The sequence below is a fragment of the Hordeum vulgare genome, chromosome 5H, assembly GCF_904849725.1.
Source record: "Hordeum vulgare subsp. vulgare chromosome 5H, MorexV3_pseudomolecules_assembly, whole genome shotgun sequence".
NCBI lineage: Eukaryota > Viridiplantae > Streptophyta > Magnoliopsida > Poales > Poaceae > Hordeum > Hordeum vulgare.
In genome coordinates this window covers 185961587-185979098 of record NC_058522.1, presented here as the reverse complement: position 1 = coordinate 185979098, position 17512 = coordinate 185961587, and positions in this window count along the sequence as shown.

Here is a 17512-nt window from a genome sequence, read left to right as displayed (position 1 = left end):
GCTATAGGCAGTTCCCAAACAGAAAAGTAAAGTTTTGACTCCCCCACCACCGATCAATCACACTCCACGACTAGCCGAATCCTCGGGTGCCGTCCATACCAACAACAATCCAGGGGGAGTTTTATTTGCAATTATCTTTTCAATTAGAGCATGGAATTGGGCATTCCAATTACCGGCCCCATTCTCGTGAGTGATAGTGAATAAACATGTATCGAGGATAACACGCCTATCATGGAAGATACTGATCGCCCCTTATCACCACATGAGCGGTTCGGGTATGCAAAACAGATTATTACTTCAAGGTTTAGAGAGTGGCACATGCAAATGTACTTGGAACGGCAGGTCGATACCGCATATAGGTAGGTATGGTGGACTCATATGGAACAACTTTGGGTTTATGGAAGTGGATGCACAAGCAGTATACCCATTTAGTACAAGTGAAGGCTAGCAAAAGACTGGGAAGCGACCAACTAGAGAGCGACAACAGTCATCAATAAGCATTGAAATTAACCAACATTGAGTGCAAGCATGAGTAGGACATAAATCACCATAAACATGAATATCATAGAGGCTATGTTGATTTTGTTTCAACTACATTCGTAAACATGCGCCAAGTCAAGCCATTTGAATCATTCAAAGGAGGTTACCATCCTATCATACTACCTCATAATCATGTTGAAATTCATGTTGGCATCCAAGATAAACCATTATAAGCTCCTAGCTAATTAAGCATGGCATCAAAAACTATGATCTCTAAGTTGTCATTGCAAACATGTTTCCCTCATAACAAAGCTGAATTAGGAACGATGAGCTAGTCATATTTACAAAAACAAAATAGATCGAGTTCATACCAGCTTTTCCAGGCTCAGTCACTTCATCATATATCGTCATTATTGCCTTTCACTTGCATGACCGAATGATGTGAACAATAATGAGAGTCTTCGTGCATTTGACTAAGCTGGAATCTACAAGCAAATGCAGAGGAGAAGACAAAGTAATATGGCTCTTTGACGGATAAACAGATATGCATGTGAGAGCCACTAAACATTTTAATCATGGTCTTCTACCTTGACCCAAAGAAAAATAAAACTATTTACACGGGAAAGCTCCCAACAAGCAAAAGAAGAACGGGAAACGCGGAAAACAGGAAAACAAAGCTAAATTTATCATTTTCTTCTAAACAACCAAAAGTAAAAGTTCAGAACAGAGGGTTGTGACTCCTAGATTCATCCATCTCATGGTCATCAAAAGAAATCCGTCAATGAGGTTGATCAAGTCTCCTTGACAAACTTTTTTCGAATCGCATAAATCGGAGAATTTTGAATAGTCACTAGGTTGCCTCAATGGGGATGTGCATATACCCAACAAGCAAATCATACTTCATCTTAACAGTAGGTATAGGGCATTCAAAGCTCCCAGTAAGAATTGATGAAGTTCTTTCAATAGCATTGATGCAATGTACTCGATATTGTTTCTTCGGAAAGTGCACCGTATGCTCATTACCATTGACATGGAAAGTGACATTGCCTTTGTTGCAATCAATAACAGCCCCTGTAGTGTTTAAAAAGGGTCTTCCAAGGATGACCATCATGGCATCATCCTTGGGAATATCCAGAATAACAAAGTCTGTTAAGATAGTAACGTTAGCAACCACAACAGGCACATCCTCGCAAATGTCGATAGGGAAAGCAGGTGATTTATCGGCCATTTGCAAGGAGATTTCAGTGGTTGTCAACTTATCCAATTCAAGTCTACGATAAAGAGAGAGAGGCATAACACTAACACCAGCTCCAAGATCGCATAAAGCAGTTCTAACGTAGTTGCCTTTAATGGAGCAAGGTATAGTGGGCACTCCGGGATCACCTAGTTTCTTAGGAGTTACACCCTTGAAGGTGTAATTAGCGAGCATGGTGGAAATCTCAACCTCGGGTATCCTCCTCTTATTAGTCACAATATCCTTCATGTACTTAGCATAAGGAGATATTATGAGCATATCTGCCAAACGCATTTGCAGAAAGACAGGTCTAATCATTTCAACAAATCTCTCAAAATCCTCATCATTCTTTTTCTTGGATGGTTTGGGAGGAAAGGGCATGGGTTTCTGAACCCATGGTTCCCTTTCTTTACCATGCTTCCTAGCAATGAAGTCGTTCTTATCGTATCTCCTATTCTTAGGTTGTGGTTATCAAGATCAACTGGTTCAATCTCCACATCCTTATCATTGCTAGGTTGAGCATCATCATGAACATCACTATCGATATTATCATTGGGCTCATGTTCATCACCAGATTGTGTTTCGGCATCAAAAACAGAGATATCATTTGGATTCTCGGGTGTAACAACAACAGGGTTGCTAGCATGCAAGTTCCTATTGTCTTTCTTTTTCTTCCTATTACTAGGATGACTAGGTGCATCAGTGCTAACTCCTTGAGAATCTTGTTCAATTCTCTTAGGATGGCCCTCAGGATACAAAGGTTCCTGAGTCATTCTACCACCTCTAGTGATGACTCTAACAGAATTGTCATTCAACTCATTGAGCAAGTCATTTTGAGCCTTAAGTACTTGTTCTACTTGAGTAGTGACCATAGAAGCATGTTTACTCAAAAGCTTAAGATCATTGACATTTCTATCCACACAGGCACTTAAATGACTAAGCATACGAGCATTCTGTTCCAATTGTCTGCTAACATAATCATTGAAACTTTGTTGTTTGGCAACAAAGTTATCAAATTCATCTAAGCATAAGCTAGCAGGTTTATCAAAAGGAATATCACTCTCATTGAATCTACAAAGAGAATTTACCTCTGTTACCTGTGTCGAGTTATCAAGACCATGAGTCTCTTCGATAGGTGGTAGATACTTGACATTTTCAGATTTAATGCCTTTCTCTTGCATAGATTTCTTGGCTTCTTGCCTATCTTCAGGACTGAGGAATAGGATACCTCTTTTCTTCGGAGTTGGCTTCGGAGGTGGTTCGGGAATAGTCCAAGCATTCTCATTGCACAAGATATTATTCAATAGAATCTCAGCTTGTTCCACAGTTTGTTCCCTGAAAACACAACCAGCACAACTATCTAGGTGGTCCCTAGAAGCATCGGTTAGTCCATTATAGAAGATATCAAGTATTTCATTTTTCTCAAGAGGGTGATCAGGCAAAGCATTCAGTAGCTGGACAAGCCTCCCCCAAGCTTGTGGGAGACTCTCTTCTTCAACTTGCACAAAGTTATATATATATCCTGCAAGGCAGCTTGTTTCTTATGGAGAGGAAAATATTTCTCAGAGAAGTAGTAGATCATATCCTGGGGACTACACACACAACCAGGAGCAACAGAAGTGAACCAAGTCTTAGCATCACCCTTTAGTGAGAAAGGGAACAACTTAAGGATATAGTAGTGGCGGATCTTTTCCTCACTCGTGAATAGGGTGGCTATATCGTGCAGCTTAGTAAGATGTGCTACAACCGTTTCACACTCATAACCATGAAAAGGATCAGATTCGACCAAAGTGATTAACTCACGATCGACAGAGAATTCATAATCTTTATCGGTCACAAAGATAGGTGAAGTAGCAAACTTAGGATCGTATTTCATTCTAGCGTTCAGAGATTTTTCTTTCCACTTGCGCGGTAATTTCTCAAGATCATAGCTATCCTTACAAGCAAGAAAGTCCTCAGCTACCTCTCCCTCCATAACATAACCCTCAGGTATATCAGGCAATTCATATCGAGGAGAGCCAGTTCTAACAGGTGAAATAGCAGGTTCTACTTCAATAATCTCAGCAGTTTTAGAAGTATCATCACATCCAGCAACAACTCTAGCAATTTGTGCATCAAGGAATGCACCTAGTGTCAAAGCAGTATCAAGAAAAGCATCATCACAAGCATCATGGATAGCAGAAGTAGCATCATCAAGCACAAGCGACATATCAAAATTTCTAGCAGGTGGCGTTGTCGCAAACTTGCTCATAACAGAAGGTGAATCAAGTGCAGAGCTAGATGGCAGTTCCTTGCGTGTCCTCGTAGTTGAGGGCAAGACTTTAGTTTTTGGATCTCTCGAATTCCTCATAGTGATCAACATATGTAAATCCCAAGTGACTGAGAGAATAGAGCTAGGCCTCCCCGGCAACGGAGCCAGAAAATAGTCTTGATAACCCACAAGTATAGGGGATCGCAACAGTTTTCGAGGGTAGAGCATTCAACCCAAATTTGTTGATTCGACACAAGGGGAAGCAAAAGAATATTCTCGAGTATTAGCAGTTGAGTTGTCAATTCAACCACACCTAAAAGACTTAGTATATGCAGCAAAGTTTTAGTAGCAAAGTAGTGTGATAGCAACGGTAGCAACGGTAACAATAGCAGTGACAGCAGTAGCGGTAACAGTAGCAGCAGTGACAGCAGTAGCGGTAACAGTAGCAGAAGTGACAGCAGTAGCGGTAACAGTAGCAGCAGTGACAGCAGTAGAGGCAAAGTAACTTAGCAAGGACCAGTAGGAAAAGACTCGTAGGCATTGGATCGGTGATGGATAATTATGTCGGATGACATTCATCATGTAACAGTTATAACATGGGGAGATATGTAACTAGCTCCAGTTCAACAATGTAATGTAGACATGCATTCCGTATATAGTCATACGTGCTTATGGAAAAGAACTTGCATGACATCTATTGTCCATCCCTCCCGTGGTAGCGGGTGATGACCCACAAGTGTAGGGGATCTATCATAGTCCTTTCTATAAGTAAGAGTGTCGAACCCAATGAGGAGCAGAAGGATCTGACAAGTGGTTTTCGGCAAGGTATTCTCCACAAGCACTAAAATTATCGGTAACAGATAGTTGTTTGGTAAGATGATTCGCAGCAAGTAGCAAGTAACAATAGTAACCAAGGTGCATCAAAGTCGCCCAATCCCTTTTGTAGCAAGGGACAAGCCAGCACAAACTCTTATAGGAGGTAAAGCGCTCCTGAGGACACATGGGAATTTCTGTCAAGCTAGTTTTCATCATGTTCATATGATTCGTGTTCGCTACTTCGATAGTTTGATATGTGGGTGGACCGGTGCTTGGGTGCTGCCCTTACTTGGACAAACCTCCCACTTATGATTAACCCCTCTCGCAAGCATCCGCGACTACGAAAGAAGGATTAAGACAAAGTCTAACTGTAGCATTAAACTAGTGGATCCAAATCAGCCCCTTACGAAGCAACACATAAACTAGGGTTTAAGCTTCTGTCACTCTAGCAACCCATCATCTACTTACTACTTCCCAATGCCTTCCTCTAGGCCCAAATAACGGTGAAGTGCTATGTAGTCGACGTTCACATAGCACCACTAGAGGAAAAACAACATACAACGCATCAAAATATCGAACGAATACCAAATTCACATGACTACTTATAGCAAGACTTGTCCCATGTCCTCAGGAACAAAAGTAACTACTCACAAAGCATAATTATGTTCATGACCAGAGAGGTATTGAATAGCATCAAGGATCTGAGCATATAATCTTCCACCGAGTAATCCAACTAGCATCAACTACAAAGAGTAATTAAAACTACTAGCAACCTTACAAGTACCAATCGTAGTCGCGAGATGGAGATTGGTTACAAGAGATGAACTAGGGTTTGGAGATGAGATGGTGCTGATGAAGAAGTAGATGGTGATGAGTCCCCTTCGATGAGAGGAGTGTTGGTGATGACGATGGCGGCCATTTCCCCCTCCGGGAGGGAAGTTTCCCCGACAGGACGACCCTGCCGGAGCTCTAGATTGGTTCTGCTCAAGTTCCACCTCGTGGCGGCGGCGATTCCTCCCGAAAGCCTCCTCTTGATTTTTTCTGGAATGAATACCTCCTTATAGCAAAAGAGAGGAGTTAGAGGGCCAACGGGGAGCCCACAAGCCCCCTAGGCGCGGCCAGGGGGTAGGCCGCGCCTAGCAGGCTTGTGTTCTCCTGGTGGCTCCCCTTTGGTACTTCTCCTGCCCGGTATTTTTTATAAATTCCAAAATAATTCCTCATTGATTTTCACGGCTTTTGGAGTTGTGCAGAATAGGTTTCTCAAACTTACTCCTTTTTCATGCCAGAATTCCAGCTGCCGGCATTCTTCCTCTTCATGTAAACCTTGCAAAATAAGAGAGAAAAGGCATAAGTATTGTACTGTGAAGTGGAATAACAGCCCATAAAGCGATAAATATCAACATAAAAGCATGATGCAAAATGGACGTATCAACTCCCCAAGCTTAGACCTCGCTTGTCCTCAAGCGGAAGCCGAGATCAATAAATATGCCCACATGTTTAGAGAAAGAGGTGTCGACAACACAAAATACGGACATGCAGGCATCATGATCATAATCAGAACAGCAATATCATCATATAATATCTCATGCTAAAGTGATAATTGCATCACAAAGTAAAGTATGGATCAAGAACCTTACTGAGAATTAACAACTGATAGCCTTTAGCCATTGAAGCAATTGCAATTTATCATAACATCGGAAGGAGTCAAATAAGAGCTTGTAAAGCAAATCCACATAATCAATCATCCTTTCGTCTCCTATAATTGCTAAAACTCACGTGGTACTCATGAGATCAAAGTTTCAGTTGGACACGGAGAAAGATAGGGGCTTATAGTTTCGCCTCCCAACTACTTACCTCAAGGGTAATTTCAACAATAATAATTCATGAATACTTACTTCCAAGTTGACATATGAATATAGATCTTTCCCTAGCATATGACGTTAGCCAAGATAAAGGCGAAATAAGGAATTGGTGTCGATCACCATGACACTTCCAAGGACAAAAAGTAAAGGTACAAGATAGGCCCTTCGCAGAGGGAAGGAGAGGTTCTCATGCGCTTTTGAGGTTTGGATGTGTGACCTCTTAGTGTGAAGGAACGTCACTTTTTATTGCCTCGTGTGATAAAGAACTTTATTATGTAGTCCGTCGCTTTTATGTCTTCCTCATCACAGGTTCGTACAAAGCTTATTTTCCACACACTGATAGATCAGACATATTTAGGGAGCAATTTTTATTGCTTGCACCGATGACAACTTACTTGAGGGATCTTCTTCAATCCATAGGTAGGTATGGTGGACTCTCATGGCAAAACTGGGTTGAAGGTTTATGGATGCACAAGTAGTATCTCTACTTAGTGTGGAAGTTTTGGCTGATATGAGGTGGAAGCAAGCGTCACATGCTAAGGGATCTCTAGTCATATAACATTGTTCGGAACCAAGCAAACATAATTCATTATGTTGTCTTCCTTGTCCAACATCTACTTCTAATCATGTAATAGTTTAGTGAGTGTTCACAATCATAGATGGTGCCCAAGATGATATATTTATATGTGAACCTCTCCTTCTTTATCACTTCCTATTAATTGCAACAATGACCAAGGTCTACGTTTGTCCACCCTCAACTAGTTTCAATCAACATTCTTTTTATATGTGAAGCCATCACTTCCCATAAGATCATTCCATGATCTTTCATGCTTTTGTTCTTTTATCATTCTCTTGATCACCCTTAACTAAAACTATCTTTATTATATGACTCACGAGCTCGAATACATTGGGGGTGACACAAAGCAAAACTCAAGCCTAAAACACTAAGAACTTTATTCTACTAGAGAAAGATAAAACCAAAAAGGATCAAACTAAGAAAAGGTAAAGGCAAAAGATGTGATGGTGATACGATACCGGGGCCACTCCCCCAAGCTTGGCACAAGCCAAGGGGATTTCCCATACCCGTGCTTAGTAGTCTTCCTTCGGAGGTGATGGTGGTTGAGTTGTCTTGTCTTTTGATTCCAAGAGGGCCATCAATCTTTGATTTATACCTTGGAGCTCTGTGATATGCTTCTCCAGCAAAACAACTTCACGAGTGAGAAAAGTATTACGAACACGAGTTATTTCACATAACCTCAAGAGCTCGATCAAGGATGGAGGTCAAAGGTGGAGGTAAGGTTGAAGAAAATCCTGTTCCTCAGCTTCTTCCTTGTTGAGCACAGATTGCCCTTCGTCCAACGCCGGATTCTTCTCCTTACTTTTGCCCTTAGTCACTTTAGGTAGCCTTTCCTTGGCCTCCACGACCTCCATTCTTTTCAGATCAGCATTTACTTCTTCATAGACTTGAGGGAGACCGTTCTCCCCTACAGATTCCCGAGACAACATCTTGCCCTAAATCCGCGGAAGAAAACAGGCTCGAAACGAAAACAGAGGAAAATTGTGTGATATGAGGGTCGGACCTTTCGGGAGAATATATAATGATTTTTCCGACAAGAAGGAGTACTCCGCAAGAAAACAGAGTCCAGGAGGCACACGAGGTGGTTACAAGCCCCCCAGGAGTGGCCACGGGGGAGGCCCGCGCCTAGCAGGCTTGTCGCCTCCTCGTGCGCTTTCCGGACTACTTTAATTTTTTCTATTTTTCTAAAAATTCCAAAACGGAGAAAAATTACTACTCGAAAAGTTTAGGAGTCGGTTTACTTATCGAATCACATACCTCTTTGTTTTCGCAGTCTGAAACAGGCTGATAAATATCCCTTATGTACTCCTGCGGAGTTATGGTATTGATAATATTGCTTTCAACATTTATGGGAGTACCTGAGATATAATGCTTGATTCTTTGCCCATTTACCACTCTCGGAAAATTATCTTCCGTGTTGTTGATCTTGATGGCACCGGAACAATATACTTATTCAACAATGTAAGGACCTTCCCATTTAGAGAGAAGCTTGTCCGCAAAATATCTTAAACGAGAATTATATAGCAAGACATAATCACCTACATTGAACTCACGTTTTTGTATCCTTTTATCATGCCACCTCTTAACCTTTTCTTTAAACAACTTCGCATTTTCATATGCCTGAGCTCTCCATTCATCAACCGAGCTAATATCAAATAACCTCTTCTTACCAGCAAGTTTGAAATCAAAGTTGAGCTCTATGATTGCCCAATAAGCCTTATGCTCTAGCTCAAGAGGTAAATGACATGCTTTACCGTAAACCATTTTGTACGGAGACATGCCCATGGGATTCTTATAAGTAGTTCTATAAGCCCACAGTGCATCATCGAGCTTCTTAGACCAATTCTTTCTAGACCTGTTGACAATCTTTTGCAGAATTAGTTTAATCTCTCTATTACTTAGCTCTACTTGACCACTGGACTGAGGATGATAGTGAGATGCAACTCTATGGTTGGCATCATACTTAGCAACCGTTTTACAGAAAGCACCATGAATAAAATGTGAAACACCATCAGTCATTAGATATCTAGGGACTCCAAATCTAGGGAAAATAACTTCTTTAAGCATCCTGATAGAGGTGTTGTGATCAGCACTACTAGTTGGGATAGCTTCTACCCACTTAGTAACGTAATCAATAGCAACTAGGATATGAGTATACCCGTTGGATTTTGGAAAAGGTCCCATATAATCAAAGCCCCAAACATCAAATGGTTCAATGACAAGTGAATAATTCATAGGCATTTCCTGACGTTTACTGATATTACCTATTCTTTGACATTCGTCACAAGACAAGACAAACTTACGGGCATCCTTGAAGAGAGTGGGCCAATAGAAACCTGATTGCAATACCTTGTGTGCAGTTCTATCTCCCGCATGGTGTCCTCCGTAAGCCTCGGAGTGACACTTCTGTAGGATCTGTCCCTATTCATGTTCAGGTACACAACGTCTAATAACACCATCTACTCCTTCCTTATAAAGGTGAGGATCATCCCAAAAGTAATGTCTCAAATCGAAGAAGAATTTCTTCTTTTGCTGGTATGTGAAACTAGGTGGTATAAATTTGGCAACAATATAGTTTGCATAATCATCATACCACGGTGTACTACGTGAAGCATTGATGACATTCAATTTCTCATCAGGAAAGCTATCATCAATAGGTTGTGGGTCATCAAGAACATTCTCCAACCTAGACAAGTTATCTGCTATGGGTTCTCAGCACCCTTTCTATCAACAACATACAAATCAAATTCTTGTAGCAAGAGAACACATCTGATAAGTCTAGGTTTAGCATCTTTCTTCTCCATGAGGTACTTAATAGCAGCATGTTCAGTGTGGATAGTGACTTTGGAATCAACTATGTAAGATCTGAACTTTTCACATGCAAACACGACTACTAAAAATTCCTTTTCAGTAGTAGCATAGTTTCTCTGGGCACTGTCTAGAGTTTTACTAGCGTAGTGAGTAACATTCAACTTCTTATCAACTCTTTGTCCTAGGACAGCACCAACAGCATAATCACTAGCATCACACATGATTTCAAAAGGTAAGTTCCAATCAGGTGGTTGAACAATAGGCGCAGTTACCAAGGCATTTTTAAGTATTTTGAAGGCTTCCTCACAATCATCGTCAAAAACAAAAGGAATATCCTTTTGCAATAGATTGGTAAGAGGCCTAGAAATCTTATAGAAGTCCTTAATGAACCTTCTATAGAAACCAGCATGACCAAGGAAACTTCTTATACCTTTGATATCTGTGGGGCATGGCATTTTCTCGATCGCATCAACCTTAGCCTTATCGACTTCAATACCTCTTTCAGAAATTTTATGTCCTAAGAAGATGCCTTCATTAACCCTAAAGTGGCACTTCTCCCAATTCAAGACAAGACTGGTATCTTTACATCTCTACAAAACTCGATCAAGGTTGCTGAGGCAATCATCAAAAGAAGGCCCGTAAACGGAGAAGTCATCCATGAAAACCTCAACAATCTTTTCACAAAAGTCAGAGAATATAGCCATCATACATCTTTGAAAGGTAGCAGGTGCGTTACATAAGCCAAAAGGCATACGTTTATAAGCAAAGGTACCGAAAGGGCAGGTGAAAGTGGTTTTCTCCTGATCAGATTGTGCAACAGGTATTTGGGAGATACCAGAATAACCATCTAGAAAGCAGAAGTGTGTGTGTTTAGACAGTCTTTCTAGCATTTGGTCGATAAAAGGCAAAGGGTAATGATCTTTCCTAGTGGCTTTATTCAATTTCCTAAAATCAATCACCATCCTATAGCCAGTAATAATCCTCTGTGGGATCAATTCATCCTTATCATTAGGGACAACGGTAATACCTCCCTTCTTAGGGCGCGGACTTACCCAATCACTATGAGCAACAGGATAGATAATACATGCTTCCAGGAGCTTTAGTATTTCTTTTCTTACTACCTCTTTCATCTTAGGATTTAATCTCCGTTGATGATTAGCAACTGGTTTGGAATCAGGATCGGTTTTAATCTTGTGCTGGCATAGAGTGGGACTAACGCCCTTAAGATCATCAAGAGTATATCCAATAGCAGCACGGTGCTTCCTCAGAGTTTTTAGTAACTTCTTTTCTTCATGCTCTAAGAGGCTAGCACTAATAATAACAGGATATATCTCTTTTTCATCGAGATAAATATACTTAAGAGTATCAGGAAACTGTTTAAGCTCGAACACAGGATCACCCTTTGGTGGGGGTGGATCTCCAAGCAGTTCAACAGGCAAATTATTCTTAAGGATAGGATATTTTTCAAAGATAACTCTATCTATCTCATTCCTTTCATCCATATGCATATTATTTTCATGATCAATCAAGTATTGCTCTAAAGGATCAGTAGGAGGCACAGCAATAGAAGCTCGGGCAATAATTTCATCCTTACTAGGCAACTCTTTTTCATGAGGTTGTCTACCAAACTTGGAGAAATTGAACTCATGTGACACACCTTCAAAGCCAACAGTGACAGTTTGCTTCTCACAGTCAATATGAGCATTGACAGTATTGAGAAAAGGTCTGCCAAATATGATGGGACAAAAGCTATATTGTGTGGTAGCAAGAACGAGAAAATCAGCAGGATACTTCGTTTTACCACACAATACTTCAACATCACTAACAATTCCCAAAGGGCAAACAGTATCTCTATTGGCAAGCTGAATAGTGACATCAATAGGTTCCATCTCGACAGGTGCAATCTCGTCTTTAACTTCATCATATAAAGATTGAGGTATTGCACTAACACTAGCACCCACGTCACATAAACCATGATAACAATGATCTCCTATCTTAACAGAAACAACAGGTGTGCCAACAACACATCTATGTTTGTCTCTAGCATGTGGTTTAGCAATTCTAGCAGCATCTTCACAGAAGTGAATATCATGGCCATCAACATTGTCGGACAGGAGATCTTTGATAATAGCAATGCTAGGTTCAACTCTAATTTGCTCAGGGGGTGTAGGTGTTCTAATGTAGCCCCTACGTATCACATTTGAAGCTTTAGAATGATCCTTTATTCTAATAGGGAAAGGTGGTCTCTCAATGTAAGCACTAGGAACAATAGGATCATTATAGGCAATGACTTTCTCTTCAACTGGATTGGGTTTAACTACATTGACTTCTAAGGGAAGATGATATTTAAACCACTTCTCTTTAGGGAGATCAATATGAGCAGCAAATGATTCACACAATGAAGCTGCTATCTAAGAGTCAAGTCCATGCTTAGCGCTAAAATCACAAAAAGTATTTGTTTCGACAAAGGATTTAACGCAATCAAACTTGAGATTCATACCTAACTCCTCACCTTCTTCAAACTCCCAATATTCAGAGTTTCATTTAATTCTTTCCAATAAATTCCATTTGAAGTCAATATCTCTCTTCATAAAAGAACCAGTACAAGAAGTGTCAAGCTTGGTGCGATTATCATGAGAAAGCCGAGCATAGAAGTTCTGAATGATAATTTATCTCGAGAGCTCATGGTTGGGGCATGAATATAACATTGATTTAAGCCTCCCCCGAGCTTGAGCGATGCTTCCCCTGTCACGAGGCCAAAAATTATAAATATAATTCCGATCACGATGTACTAGATGCATAGGATAAAACTTTTGATGAAATTCCAATTTCAATCGGTTGTGGCTCCATGATCCAGTATCGTCAGATAGCCTATAACATGTCAATGCTTTATCCCTAAAAGATAAGGGAAAGACCTTCTTCTTGACCTCATCCTCGGGAAAACCTACAAGCTTAAATAAACCACAAACTTCATCTACATAGATTAGATGCAAGTCGGGATGTGATGTTCCATCTCCTCTAAAAGGATTAGTCAGCAGTTTCTCAAGCATGCCCGAAGGAAATTCATAGCAAATATTTTCAGTAGGTGCAGAAGGTTGAGGAGCAACTCCTTTTGCTTCCGTTCGAGGTGAAGATACCCCGAACAAGCTCCTCAAAGGATTATTTTCCATAGTGACAAGTGACAATAAATTTCAGCACACTATATAAATGTTTCCTTACCAAATTCCACTTACCAAAGGCGCTTCACCTCCCCGGCAACGGCACCAGAAAAGGGTCTTGATGACCCACAAGTGTAGGGCATCTATCATAGTCCTTTTGATAAGTAAGAGTGTCGAACCCAACGAGGAGCAGAAGGATCTGACAAGTGGTTTTCACCAAGGTATTTTCTGCAAGCGCTGAAATTATTGGTAACAGATAGTTGTGTGGTAAGATTATTCGCAGCAAGTAGCAAGTAACAATAGTAACAAAGGTGCATCAAAGTGTCCCAATACCTTTTGTAGCAAGGGACAAGCCAGCACAAACTCTTATAGGAGGTAAAGCGCTCCTGAGGACGCATGGGAATTTCTGTCAAGCTAGTTTTCATCATGTTCATATGATTCGCGTTCGCTACTTTGATAGTTTGATATGTGGGTGGACCGGTGCTTGGGTGCTGCCCTTACTTGGACAAACCTCCCACTTATGATTAACCCCTCTCGCAAGCATCCAAAACTACGAAAGAAGAATTAAGACAAAGTCTAACCATAGCATTAAACTAGTGGATCCAAATCAGCCCCTTACGAAGCAACGCATAAACTAGGGTTTAAGCTTCTGTCACTCTAGCAACCCATCATCTACTTAGTACTTCCCAATGCCTTCCTCTAGGCCCAAATAATGGTGAAGTGTTATGTAGTCGACGTTCACATAACACCACTAGAGGAAAAACAACATACAACGCATCAAAATATCGAACGAATACCAAATTCACATGACTACTTATAGCAAGACTTATCCCATGTCCTCAGGAACAAAAGTAACTACTCACAAAGCATAATTATGTTCATGACCAGAGAGGTATTGAATAGCATCAAGGATCTGAACATATAATCTTCCATCGAGTAATCCAACTAGCATCAACTACAAAGAGTAATTAACACTACAAGCAACCTTACAAGTACCAATTGGAGTCGCGAGACGGACATTGGTTACAAGAGATGAAGTAGGGTTTGGAGATGAGATGGCGCTGATGAATATGTTGATGGTGATGAGTCCCCTCCGATGAGAGGAGTGTTGGTGATGACTATGGAGACGATTTCCCCCTTCGGGGGGAAAGTTTCCCCGGCAGGACGACCCTGCCGGAGCTCTAGATTGGTTCTCTTCAAGTTTCGCCTCGTGGCGGCGGCGATTCCTCCCGAAAGCATCCTCTTGATTTTTTTATGGAATGAAACCCTCCTTATAGCAAAAGAGAGGAGTCAGAGGGCCAACAGGGAGCCCACAAGCCCCCTAGGCGCGGCCAGGGGGTAGGTCGCGCCTAGCAGGCTTGTGGCCTCCTGGTGGCTCCCCTATGGTACTTCTTCCGCCCAGTATTTTTTATAAATTGCAAAATAATTCCTCGTTGATTTTCACGGCTTTTGGAGTTGCACAGAATAGGTATCTCAAACTTGCTTCTTTTTCAGGCCAGAATTCCACTTGCCGGCATTCTTCCTCTTCATGTAAACCTTGCAAAATAAGACATAAAGGGCATAAGTACTGTACCGTGAAGTGTAATAACAACCCATAAAGCGATAAATATCAACATAAAAGCATGATGCAAAATGGACGTATCAGCGGGGTCCTAATGGAAACTAAGGGATATTAAGGTTCTCCTTTTAATAGAGAACCGGAACAAAGCATTAGCACTTAGTGAATGCATGAACTCCTCATACTATGGTCATCTCCGGGATTCTTGCGCTCCTCGCTATTGTCTCCGGGGTTGCCGGGTCATAACACATAGTAGGTGACTACAACTTGCAAGATAGGATCAGGAACACACATATATTGATGAGAACATAATAGGTTCAGATCTGAAATCATGGCACTCGGGCTCTAGTGACAAGCATTAAGCATACCAAAGTAGTAGCAACATCAATCTCAGAACATAGTGGATACTAGGGATCAATCCCCATCAAAACTAACTCGATTACATGATAGATCTCATCCAACCCATCACCGTCCACCAAGCCTACAATGAGATTACTCACGAACGATGAAGAGCATCATGGAATTGGCGATGAAGGATGGTTGGCGATGACGAAGGCGTCGATTCCCCCTCTCCGGAGCCCAGAACGGACTCCAGATCTACCCTCCAGAGGAAGAACAGGTGGTGGCGGCGGCTCTATATCGTAAAACGCGATGAACTCTTCTCCCTGATTTTTTTTCCAGGCGAAAGAGACTAAATAGACTGGAGTTGGAGGCAGCGGAGCCCCGAGGGCTCCACAAGCGTGTCAGGCGCGGCCAGGGGGGCCGCGCCTCCTGGGCTTGTGGGCTCCTCGCTCCACATCTTCGGTTGATTCTTGCGCCAGTATTTTTTATATATTCCACAAAAAATCCTCGTAAATATCCAAGTCATTCCGAGAACTTTTATTTCTGCACAAAAACAACACCATGGCAATTCTGCTGAAAATAGCGTCAGTCCGGGTTAGTTCCATTCAAATCATGCAAATTAGAGTCCAAAACAAGGGCAAAATAGTTTGGAAAAGTAGATATGATGGAGACGTATCAGTGAACATGTGCCAAGTCAAGCCACTCGAATCATTTGGAGGAGGATACCATTCTATCATACTACAACACAACCATTTTAATATGTATGTTGGCACTCAAGACACACCATTATTCACTCCTAGCTAATTAAGCATGGCATAAATAACTATAATCTCTAATTGTCATTGCAAACATGTTCAATCCATAACGAGCTGAATCCAGAACGATGAGCTAATCATATTTACAAAAAAAATAGGTCGAGTTCATACTAGCTTTTCTCCATCTCCGTCACTTCATCATATATCGTCATTATTGCCTTTCACCTGCACGACCGAACGGTGTGAAAAATAATAATAGGAGTGATCGTGCATTGGACTAAGTTGCAATCTGTGAGCAATAACTCAAAGGAGAATGACAAGGTAATATGGACTCTCTAATAGATAAACGATAGTGAATACGAGAGCCACTCAACATGTCATCGTGGTCTTCTCCTTATGACCCAAAGAAGAAAGAAAAATTATTTACACGTGAAAGCCCGCAACAAGCAAAAGAAGAACGAAAAATCTTTTGGGGTTTTATTTTAACACTACAACTAAACAACTAGAAGGTAAAGCTATTTTTTTCTCAAGGTTAATGAAACACAAAAGAAGAAAACAAAAGGAAGAAATAAACAACCATGGATAGTACAATGAAAAAGTATGAACACAAACAATGGAATGTGTGTGTGAACATCAATGTAATGTCGGTGAGAAATATGTACTCCCCCAAGCTTAGGCTTTTGGCCTAAGTTGGTCTAAGGCCATGGCTAGGAATAACCCTGTCCTGGATACTCCGGAGAATACTGAGGGTTCCACTGGTTTGCGAGCTCCTGAAGCTCCCACTGAAAAACTCAAACTTGATACGGATCGAGGGCTAATGCAGGCTCATGTGCTGGGGGTTGCAACACCCCCAATATTTGTAAATGTCCTCGGGCATAATAGAGTACTTTCCTGCATGGATATCGCACAAAGAAGGAGCACGCAAAGTAATTGAAAGGACTTGGATGTCGCCTAGAGGGAGGGGGTGAATAGGCGCTTTAAAGTAATTACGGATTAGGCTTGAACAAATGCGGAATAAAACTAACGATTAATTTGTCAAGCACAAAACCTAAAACAACTAGGTTCACCTATGTGCACCAACAACTTATGCTAAGCAAGATAAACAACTAAGTGATAGCAAGGTATATGACAAGAAACAATATGGCTATCACAAAGTAAATTGCATAAGTAAGAGATAACTGAGGCACGCGGAGACGATGATGTATCCTGAAGTTCACACCCTTGCGGATGCTAATCTCCATTTGGAGCGGTGTGGAGGCACAATGCTCCCCAAGATACCACTAAGGCCACTGTAATCTCCTCACGCCCTCGCACAATGCAAGATGTCGTGATTCCACTAAGGGACCCTTGAGGGCGGTCACCGAACCCGTACAAACAAGGTTGGGGCAATCTCCACAACTTAATTGGAGGCTCCCAACAACACCACGAAGCTTCAGTACAATGGTATATGGCTTCGAGGGGACCACAAATGCTCGGGGCAGTCTCCACAACTTAATTGGAGACCCCGATGCTTGCCCGAAGCTTTACACCACAATGATTGAGCTCCGAGGCACCACCAATCTTCTAGGGGGACCAAGTACCCAAGGGTAATAAGCTTCTCAACTTCTCACTTACACGTACCACCGTGGAGAACTCAAACCAATGCAACTAATGCAATGACAAGAACAC